Consider the following 10221-nt stretch of genomic DNA (forward strand, 5'->3'; position numbering starts at 1 on the left):
ACTAACAACATGGTAGAAAATTGAGTGGACACATCCAGAACTCCAATGGAGATGAAGAACCAGTGCTCAGGAGAAAGGAGGTACTCAATAATTGCTGGCTATTTTTACCTTATTTGAGTCTCACTACAATCCATGAGATAAAGCCCGGCAATCATTATCATTTCCATATCGCTAATAAGGAAACCGAGGCTCAGAGAGGAAATATTTGCTCAGTTTTCACGCAGTGCAGGACACAAGGCAGGATCTGAAAAAAATCCAGTCTTTTTAATGAGTTGTACAAAGATCCCCACGATCAGCTCTTGCCAATCTTGCCTTGAACATGAAACTGTGCCCACCACACTACTTTCTACTCTTCTTAAATTTCTGATCCCTATTCATCAAATTTCCTCTCAAAGGTCACCTTTTTCAGAAAGCCTTTGGCATTTCATCCCTCTTCCATCACACCAGACACCTCTCTCCTCTATGCTCACACCTGATTATTGACATCCCACAGCACGGTGATTATAGACGTGTGTCTTCCCCACTGGATTCTGAACCTAAAACAATTTCTGGCACATAAACATAGCAAACACTCAGTGAGTATTTGTTGAGTAAACTAACTCTTGTCTCTAAATCTGATTCTTCCTACTAGATCGTGCTGCCCCATTTATCAACAAATGTTCTCTAATTTAATAGTAACAAATTTCACCAAAGATCAACTAATCATACCATATATAAATATTAAGCTAAATATAAATACTTAGTCGTTGTAGCTACAGGAAACGAAGCACACACACAGCCTGCCCCTTCAAAGACCTGATTGTTCCCCTACCTTTCCATGGTTCATCTGACTTGGTGCCTTTAGTCTCAAAGGAAAGAGAGCAAACTCAGATTATCAAAAGATTCACCCTTTAATTAACCTAGTGAGAAGGACTTGAGGCTTGGCACATGAAGGAGGTCAGGTTCAATGTTCTCATATTCCAAAAGCCCAAAGTGAGATTCTTTGGGAGTTTAATGCATACATCTTGCTTCCAGTGTACTGCATGTCATCCAAGACTTACTTTCAGTTCCTGACTGCTCAGAGTGATCTTGGGGAAAGGCTACCAGAGAAGGGAAAAAGCGAGCACACCCACTGCTTCATTGCTTCCTCGTACACCAAGCAAACACCTGTGCTCAGTTCCATGGTAGGGTCACATCTGTCCCCAGCAGAATGTGACAGGTGGAGCCACGTCTCTTCCACTCCCTTGGCTCCAGTCCACCACCCAGATCATGTGGAGAAACAAGTGATCCTCTCTACATCCAGGCGCCTCTAGTAACCAAAGCTAATCTCCCCAGCGGCCCTCCCCAAGGAACTCCGGGTAGATGTCAGGTTTTCCCTCTGGTCTGGACAAAGCAGACAACACTTAGGAAAACATAAACACAGACCTAGAAACACACAAACACACACTTGTGTGTACTTGTGTCTGACTCTGACTACCTGGAGAAAAGGGCCACCCAGTTTCTTGCGATTTGCTAAATGATAGTTTTGTGGTTCAAGCCTCCCTGCTCCTCCCCCCAGGAAACTCAGAGGCTGTTAACCACAGCAGCGCATGCTGAACACAAGAAATTCTTTAAAGCACTAACTGAATTCAGTATGCACTGGGTGTCAACTATTCCTAGAATCTTAAACTCGATTCTGGAAATATGAAAAAGGGCCTTAAACATTCTGTCTACGTCCAAGCCTCAATCATTCTGCCAAAGGTACATCTGGGTCTTTTATTGAAAAGTGGTGAATATACTTAGCTCCAAAGCAGATTATCTTTTTGGAAAAATTTGGCTCCAATGTGGTCTAGTCTGTAAATTAGTATATGGAGTTACATATAGATATATACCTTTCAATAGATATATACCTTCCTGTGTAAGTCTTAAATTGCAGCACCATCTCTATAAGTACCTTTCACAAAAAAAAAAAGCTTTAAAATATGTTGTCTTATCTATATCCATAAGTCCAAACAAGTATGCCTTCATTCAACCTCAAATCCATCTTCTATACTTTGAGCAGTGTTACTGTCCTAAAGAGAAATCTAGTTATCTTACTCACACTATTGAGATACTTCCTTGTGGCCTTCAAGATAAGGGGCAAGTTTTTAGCCTAGTTTCACCTTTAGGTTTCAGCCCACCACATGAGCAACACCTCTGGCCAGAGCTTATCTGCCTTACATGCCAACTCAGTGGTCTCTCCATTCCCTTGGAATCCCATGCCCTTCCTGCCTCCACGTCATTGAATCTGAAAGTCCCTCAATCTCTCTATCTCACTATCTTCTCTATCCCACTCCTTTCTTAATCTAGCAAACTCTTAATGAGTCTTGGTTCTACCTCATTTGTCACCTTCCCAAGCAGTCAGTCTTTCTGCAATCTCACAATAAGCTGTACCTATTTCCACTAGACCATTTACCACACTGTACTGTAAGCATTACTTTGTCATTGTTGCCCTTATTATGGCCACATTCCTGTTCTTTTTTTAATCCCTAGAATCTGATTGTCAAAATTAATGACTAGATGAAAACTCAATAAAATAGTAGGGCAAATATCATTAACCCCCATTTTCTACTTGTGGAAAGTGAAGCATCTATAAAAATTAAGTGACTTAATGAAGCACAATTGGATAATGGATAAAGCTTGTACTGTGGGAACTCTTAAGAGCCAAGAGGAAGTCTAGAGGAAGAGAGAAGGAAATGAGAGGTAAGGGAAGAGAAGAGAGAGGGAAGGAAAGGAAGTGGTACTTACTAACATTGTAAGACGATGTTAAGCACTTTAATATATTCAATATCTTATTTATTTCTTAGAGCCATTTGGTGAGAAATAGATAATGAATGTAATTTTTTTCAGAAAAGGAAACTGAGACTCAAGAGATTAAGTAACTTGTTCATTTACACAGCTAGTAAGCAGATCCAATATTTAAACTCGAGATTGACTCCAAAGCCAAGTTTATTCCACTACGAAGTTGCCTCCATAGGAAATCTGGGCTTTCAGACTCACACTTGCCCATGGACATGAGCCAGAAACACCTTCTTCACCATGGCCCCGCCCCCATTCCCTTGCCAGCCATTGTGCTTCATAATGTTCTGGCTTCTGATTTTCCATTCTGGCTTCTGACTGCACCTCACGATTATGTCCTTTCAAGCAATTTACTTAACTTGTCTGTGCCTTAATTTTCTCATCATAAAAATGAGAAAAATAATAGCACCAAAAATAGTATCAATATATTAGTGAGGATTAAATAAATGGATAGAGGTATAGTGCTTGGAACAGTGCCTGGTACATAGTAACTGCTCAATAAATGTCAGATATCATCATCATTCACTTGCCTCACAGGACTGAAAAAACAGTATCAAGCAGCCAAATGTAATGTAGTATTTTAGCAACAAAAGATATACCAAATCAGATAAAAATTACTTTTGAAATAACTGAGGAAGATGAATCTTACAAAATCAATTACTACCTCCAAGTGCCATCATTGCAGTAGATGCATGGCATTTGCAGACTGAATGCCTGTGGTTTCAACTATTCATAAGTTACCTTGAATATATGTCACATAGAAACTATAGTTAAATCAAATATAGCACCAGATAAGGATAAGGTTGTGAGTCAACCACCCAACAACAGCATCCCAATCTGTTTTTGCTGGTTCTCATTAAATACATGACCTCATTTAATCCTCTGAACAACCTTGTGAGGCAGGTATGATCATTCCCATTCTACAGGCACACTAAGGAAATGATATGTTATGGTAATAGTTGCAGACTTGGGGATAGCAAAGGTCTCAGGATGCACCCCAAAAAGTCTCAAGATAGTAGACCTGAAACAACCCTAGAATCCATTCTAAAAAGAATCAAAGAATTAAAATGAAAACTCAGACCTAAAACTCAAATGACTAGCCTAAAACCAGCAGTGGTAAAGAATCTGCCCTAAAAAACCTTCCATGCCACTGTTCAGTCTTCCTCCCAGGGGGCAGGAGTGGTTGAGGCACTGATCTGACTGAGTGGCGTGGCTTGGCTGAGATCCAGACCATGCCCTTGGCCTCACAGCCTTGCGTTTTAATCAACTTACTCAGCCTGTGGCAGAAGAGCCAAGGAGCCTGTGGGCATGAGTAATGACAGCACAAAACACATCTGTCTGATCAGAAGCTGATGGTGTCAGTTCCATCAAGACTAACAGTAAAACAACGCTTCTGCAAGGGAAAAAAGAAATATCTATTCACCCAGAAGTTACGTAATGCCTTTCTTTCTCTTGTTAACTCTGAATGCAAACTTGTGGAACTGTTAACTAGGTTTTATACCCACCTCTCTGAAATATTTCTTGATGGACTTATAGAAGGAAGACTCATCTAGGAATAATAAACCAGATCTATTTCTACTAGTAGTTGCACAGTGTCTAGAAAGAATGACACTGGGAAATTATTTTGTTTTGGTCTTCTTTTATCTCTGTCATCATTACTATGGATAATGCATATAAAAGTGTTTTTGTAAGTTATAAGTACTTTGCATATGTAAAGAAGTCACTGCAACTACCTGAGGGTCATTGTAATGCATTTTAGCAAAGGCTTCATTTCAGAAGAGTGAGTGATTCATTCATTCATTCATTCATTCATTTAATTCATTAAAAATACTAAGTTTCCATTGAGTGTCAGGTAATGTGGATGTAGAATTAGACCAGAAAGCCCAAGCCCTTGAGGGATCAATCTTCCCCTAAACTGGACTTTTCATCTCCTTGATAGTCTAACCATACCTGGCACTCTCTCCTCTCTCCTATCTCCCTCTCCCTTCCTCCCTCTCTTAGAGTTCTAACCCACTCCAGAGTGTGTTCTCCTACATTCTGCAAAGGTCCTAGTGCAGGGCCAAGTCCCCAGTGGCCGCTAAGAAAAAAATACCATATTTAGTGATTTAAGAGGTGAGTACTAAGTGACACACGTGGCTTTATTACTGTAAATAAACTGCTTTCATTATACTCGTCAACTTACTTCCCCAAAAGTTGCCAGAAAGCAATTCTCTCCTCCCAATAATCTGAGAAGGTTCTAGGTTAATAACAACAAACAGGAGTGGAAACAACTCTCCTCTCAATGATGTATGGATCATGTGTTCTGCACGAGGGCAGTCAGCTGAGAACACCCTTAGAAAATCATGAGGGGTCACCTAAAGCTCAAAGCAACAGGAAGGAAAAACATTTTCTAACATCTGATTCATCTAGATATGGTAATTCCCTACTAACTCTCTATCTGAGCACACATGAATGGAAAATAACCCAGAATCATAGATTTTTAAGACTGGAAGGAAACTCATCTGGTCCAACTCCCTCACTTTAGATAAAAAACAAAAACAAACAGAAAAAAACACCAAGATTCGGGGAGAGGATAAGACTAAACCCAAATTGCACAGCTTGTATCTGAGGCAGGAGAAGGCGAGCCATCTGCCTCCCAGTGCAGATCCTATTGCTCTCCCTAGAGCTGCCAGGAGCCAGGTGTCCTACCTGTGGGCCGCCCTAACAGCAGTGGGTGCTGGGACTCAACCATGGCCCCACAGATACACTCTTTTTCTAGCTGCTCTCATTGCTTCCTCTTTGCATTCTTCTGCCTTGCTTAACGCAATAGAAAACAGCCCTCAGGCTCCCTGTGCAAACGAAGAGCTCCCTTGAATGGCAATCCTGCTTTTATTCTGTAAAACGGGATCATTTTTTATCTTTTTCTTCTGTTCAGGATAGTGCTGAAAATCAAAGGGATGCTAGTCATCAAGCAATTCTACGTTCTTTGAAGAAACCTTACAGTAGGAATCCAATAGAGTATTTGCATCATAATTAAGTCCTAATAATGTTAAGTCAAAGAGTTAGAGTCCAACATTTTATAAAGACTGACATTGCTTTTCATCTTTTTACATCTAAACTTAAAAAAAAAAATAGCATACACACTTGCCTGCGATGCAAAAAACAATAACTCTTGACATTGCTCCTCATAATGACTCTGGTAAGGGGACGGTAGAGTTGGTGTCATTATCTCCAATTTATAGAAGAAAAAATCGGTTCAGGGAAGCAACCTGCCTTGCCCAAAGTCACGCAGGTAATAAAATGCAATGCCATAGCAATGACCTTGTCTAAGGCTCTCGTCTCTTTACTGTGCATTTTAACTTTAGAATTTTAGCTCAAATTTTGCACATCAACAACACCTAAGAGCTACCTTTTCTGCTTCATTTGAGACATTTAAGTCACTTAAAAAGGAGCATAACCTGACCCTACAACTTCAGCAGCAGTCCCACAGCTTTTTTTAGATTCCACATTCAGATGAATCAGGTGTCAGAAATGTTCTTTTTTTTTTTTTAACAATGAATATGAATAGCTTTGGTAATAAGAAAACAAATAATGATCTCACTAATATGTGGAATCTAAAAGAAGCTGAACTCAAAGAAACAGAAAGTGAAATAGTGGTTTCCAGAGGCTGGGGAGTTGGGGAATTGGGGCAGTGTTGGTCAAAGGGTACAAATTTCTAGTTATAAGATGAATAAGTAAGTCCTGAGGATCTAATATACAATATGATGACTACAGTTAAGACTGTTGTATTACACATTTGAAAGTTGCTAAGAGAGTGAATCTTATTCTCCCTACCAAAAAAAAAAAAATAGTATCAATATATACATGTATCAAATTATCTGCATATACCTTAGACACACACAATGTGATGGGTCAATTTTATCTCAAGAAATTTGACGAGAGGGATAACAAACAATACAGATTACTTTTATTTTTAAAACATAGTCTTCATTCTGAAAAATAGGAAAAGGGGCAGCTGGGAAGCTCTATTACTGTGAACCAAGTGAATGGAAAATGCAAATAGTACTCTAAGTATCCAGACCAGAATCTTTGCCCTCCTGTGCCTGGGTACTCTCAGCACCCAAGAATATAAAACAATATACAAGGACATCGATTTCAATCAAAAGATTTAAGGGGGAAACGTGTGTGTATATATATATATATATACATATATATATATATGTATGTATATATATATATATATACACACATATATATATATACATACATACACATACACACACACACACACACATATATGTATGTATGTGTGTACATATATATTTAAACCCAATTTGATATAGGAAATCAAATGAAAAATTGCATAAATCCTTAAATCAACTTTCAAGCTTCCTGGGGTCGATCTGAACCGTATATCCCTACCCCCCAGGAGCACTTGTCAGTCTTCTTTGCTCTCAGACACTCTTCCAAGGAAAAGTTTGGGAAGCCCTAAGGCAAATAGTGCCATCTGATTTTCCTCTTTTTGGAAGAACAGCAGCCTCATTAAAAGTTTTTCCCGTTAGCTTTTTTAAGTCAAATTTTTTTCATCTACTATATCTTTAAAAATTCTTTATAAAACAGGTGACAGCAAACATATTACCAGGGAAATCTGGGAGCCCCAGGGGGAGAGTTCACCCAACCTCCCTTGCCTGGCCTGGTATCCTGGGTCTGAGGATAGTGGGGCCCAGGCTGCCCCTGGGCTGCCTCGCATTTCTGCAGGACAGCAGACCACTCTGCACAAGGTGCTAATTCATTTATTCCACAAATGTTTATTGAGTGAAGCCTGAGAAAGCCCTCTTAGGGGACAGTAGGATCATTCACGAGCCAACGGTCAGGGCTAACCGATCAGATGTGGACAACCAATCTTTCATTAGACCTCAAACCACCTCTAGGATAAAGCAAACAGGGCCCCCTGCCCCACCCACTCACCAGCAGCTGGGCAGCATCACGCAAGTGTCCTGGAACAGGACTGCTGCTTAAGAGAGGCAAAGGCAGTCACTGATTGCCACCAGAGCAACCAGAACTCCTGCTCCATAAATGACATAACACCTCTAAACACTTTGAACAGTGTCTGGCACCTAGTGAGAACCAATAGTCATTTTTGCTGTTACTATTCCAGCTTTCTCTTACTCAAGGAGCGCCAAAAAAGTGTAATGAAAACAGGCTTTAGAATCAGAGAGACTGGATTTGCCACTTACTAGCTATGTGACTAAGGGATGTAATCTTTCTGAGTCTCAGTTTCTCATTTGTAAAATGGATAAATGACAGTATACCATCCCTCATGTGGCTTGGTGAGAATTAAAGACATATTACATGCAAAGAAGAGTGTCTGGCCCATAAGTGCCCAATAAAAGACAGTCAATATCGCCATTGTCCTGCCCCCTTCCCCGCCCCTTTTGATGGGTCCTGGAATCTGAGTTCACCTGGATACTACACTGAGGCAGAATGACAGAGGTAAGGGAAAGGGAGGAGAGGGAACTGCTAGAGCTCTTCCACAGAAACCCGTCAAAGTCCCCAGTTCCTTTCAACCATCCTCTGTTTGGCTGCTCCATCCCACTGACAGCTGGGGCCACTATTCCCTAGCTGGGAATGGATGACAAGGAGGGGACAGGAAACTGGACAGCAGTTTGAATCCATCCCACCTTCCAGTGTTTGCCTGTCTGTCTGAAACCCCACTGGGCTTCCTCTGCACACCCCTACCAGGCTGTGTGGGTCAGGAGCCTGACAGTATGATTCATGATATGTTCTTATCTAGGCTTCCATCTCAACCCAGAGCCCAAAGCCCTGGAGGCTGCTGGTCACAAACCAGCACTAAATGAAAATAAGGACTTTTCATTAAGACAGGAAGTGGAGCCCCTCAAAGTCAAAGGGGATTCATAAAGGGAGGAGGGAGAAAAGGGAAGAGGGAGGAAGCAGGATGGGTGCAGAGAGAGAGGCCCACTTCCTACATGCTGGTGGAGTCCTATGACTTAGCTGCTGAAGCAGTCAGTTTTCCACTTTAACAGATGATAAATCCCATTCCTGTGATTTATAACTTACCGTGAGACAAGGTCTGGGTGTAGAAAGAGAATTCCAAAGTAGATTTTCCAAGTTGAAAACATCAGCCTCCTACTCCCGCTTCCCAGCACCCCACCTGTTGTAGATAGGTCCTAACACCCTACCTACCTACCTTACTTCATCTGAGCGATCTGGGACAGTTACTCTGCAACCAGGTCCCGCCAGCAGCCAGTCACAACCCCGGGCTCAGTCGTCAAAAGCCCCAAGAAACAGGAGAGCCCAGCATAACCCCCAGCCTACCCGGGCACCTCGGCTGCCTGGAGACTCAGCCCCTGCGCAGCGCAGCTGGCTCTTAAGTTGGTAGGAAATTGAGGAAGGGAGCTTTCCGGGTGCCGAAACGCGGTTTATGTGTTAGAACTCAGAAGTACTAAAAAGCATCATTCAACACCGACTCCCTCATTTAATAGACGAGGAAACAGAGACCCAGAGAGGGAATGAAAGTTGCCCGAGGTAACACAGCAAGTAGGCAGAAGAGGCTAAAACCCGGGCGTGCTGCTGTGAGTCCCAGCCAGGCAGGGAGCGCTTCTCTCCGCCTCCCGCTTCCTCTTGCCCGCAGACCCGAGCCGGGCGCTACAAACCCGGCAACCTGGGGCGCGGCGCGTTACCTTGCTCGGGACTGGGCGCCGCGAGCCTCCTCTCCCCCAGCGGGGCGCTGGTGGCTCTGCCCAGCTAGCTCGGCAGGCAGTCCAGGTGTCGGCCCGCAGCTGTCAGCGCAGGGCGGTGCGTGCGGGCTCCTCCCGCGGAGGCGGGCGCAGAGCAGGGGCCGCTCCCGAGCTCGCGGGCCAATGGTGCTGCGCTCGCTCCCTGTCCGCCCCGCCCCCGGCGCCCGCGGGCTCCAGCCCCCTGCCCGCCCTTCGCCCACCCCTCCCCGCCCGCCGTTTTCTTTCTCCTCCTTGACCAGGACAGTTATCAGGTCCAGGCCTTCTCAAGCGTGCCTTGCCCCGAAACAACTTTTACAGCGAGGTAGACTGCAGTGCTGTTATTTTTTGACCACTGTGCGTTAGGGGGCCTTGGAGCCCGAGAGTGTGGAGCGCGAGGAGCCCCTCGACTTATTGTGGGGTCACCAACCGTGCACCAAAGGTGGCGCGGAGTGGCGTGGAGCCTCGTGACCACAGCAAGATGCGTTAACCGCTCCGGGCGTCAGTTTCCTCACGAATAAAATAGATAAAAATACCTCACAGGTTGTTGAGAGGATTAAATGAGGTGATGTTTTAGTGTCTAATGTAATAATACCTGAATCAATGCTGAGTGAGAGGTGTACAGCCTGAGCCACCCAGTGGGTGTGTGCCATAAGGACTGGTACAGTGCTGAAGGGTGCTGGCTGGTGGGGAAGCAGGCATGCCCATAAAT

General features: G+C 43.3%; 1 protein-coding gene across 1 annotated transcript in view; it reads right to left on the minus strand.

The window, feature by feature from the left end:
- The window catches only part of SYTL2 (synaptotagmin like 2), a 94953-nt gene extending 85349 nt beyond the window's left edge, over positions 1-9604 (minus strand). The window contains exon 1 of the mRNA XM_015600610.2: positions 9477-9604. The gene's annotated coding sequence lies outside the window, so the exon portion shown is untranslated. The remainder of the gene's footprint in view (positions 1-9476) is intronic.
- Positions 9605-10221: the final 617 nt, after the last annotated feature.

Source organism: Pteropus alecto, unplaced genomic scaffold (assembly GCF_000325575.1).
Source record: "Pteropus alecto unplaced genomic scaffold, ASM32557v1 scaffold7, whole genome shotgun sequence".
NCBI lineage: Eukaryota > Metazoa > Chordata > Mammalia > Chiroptera > Pteropodidae > Pteropus > Pteropus alecto.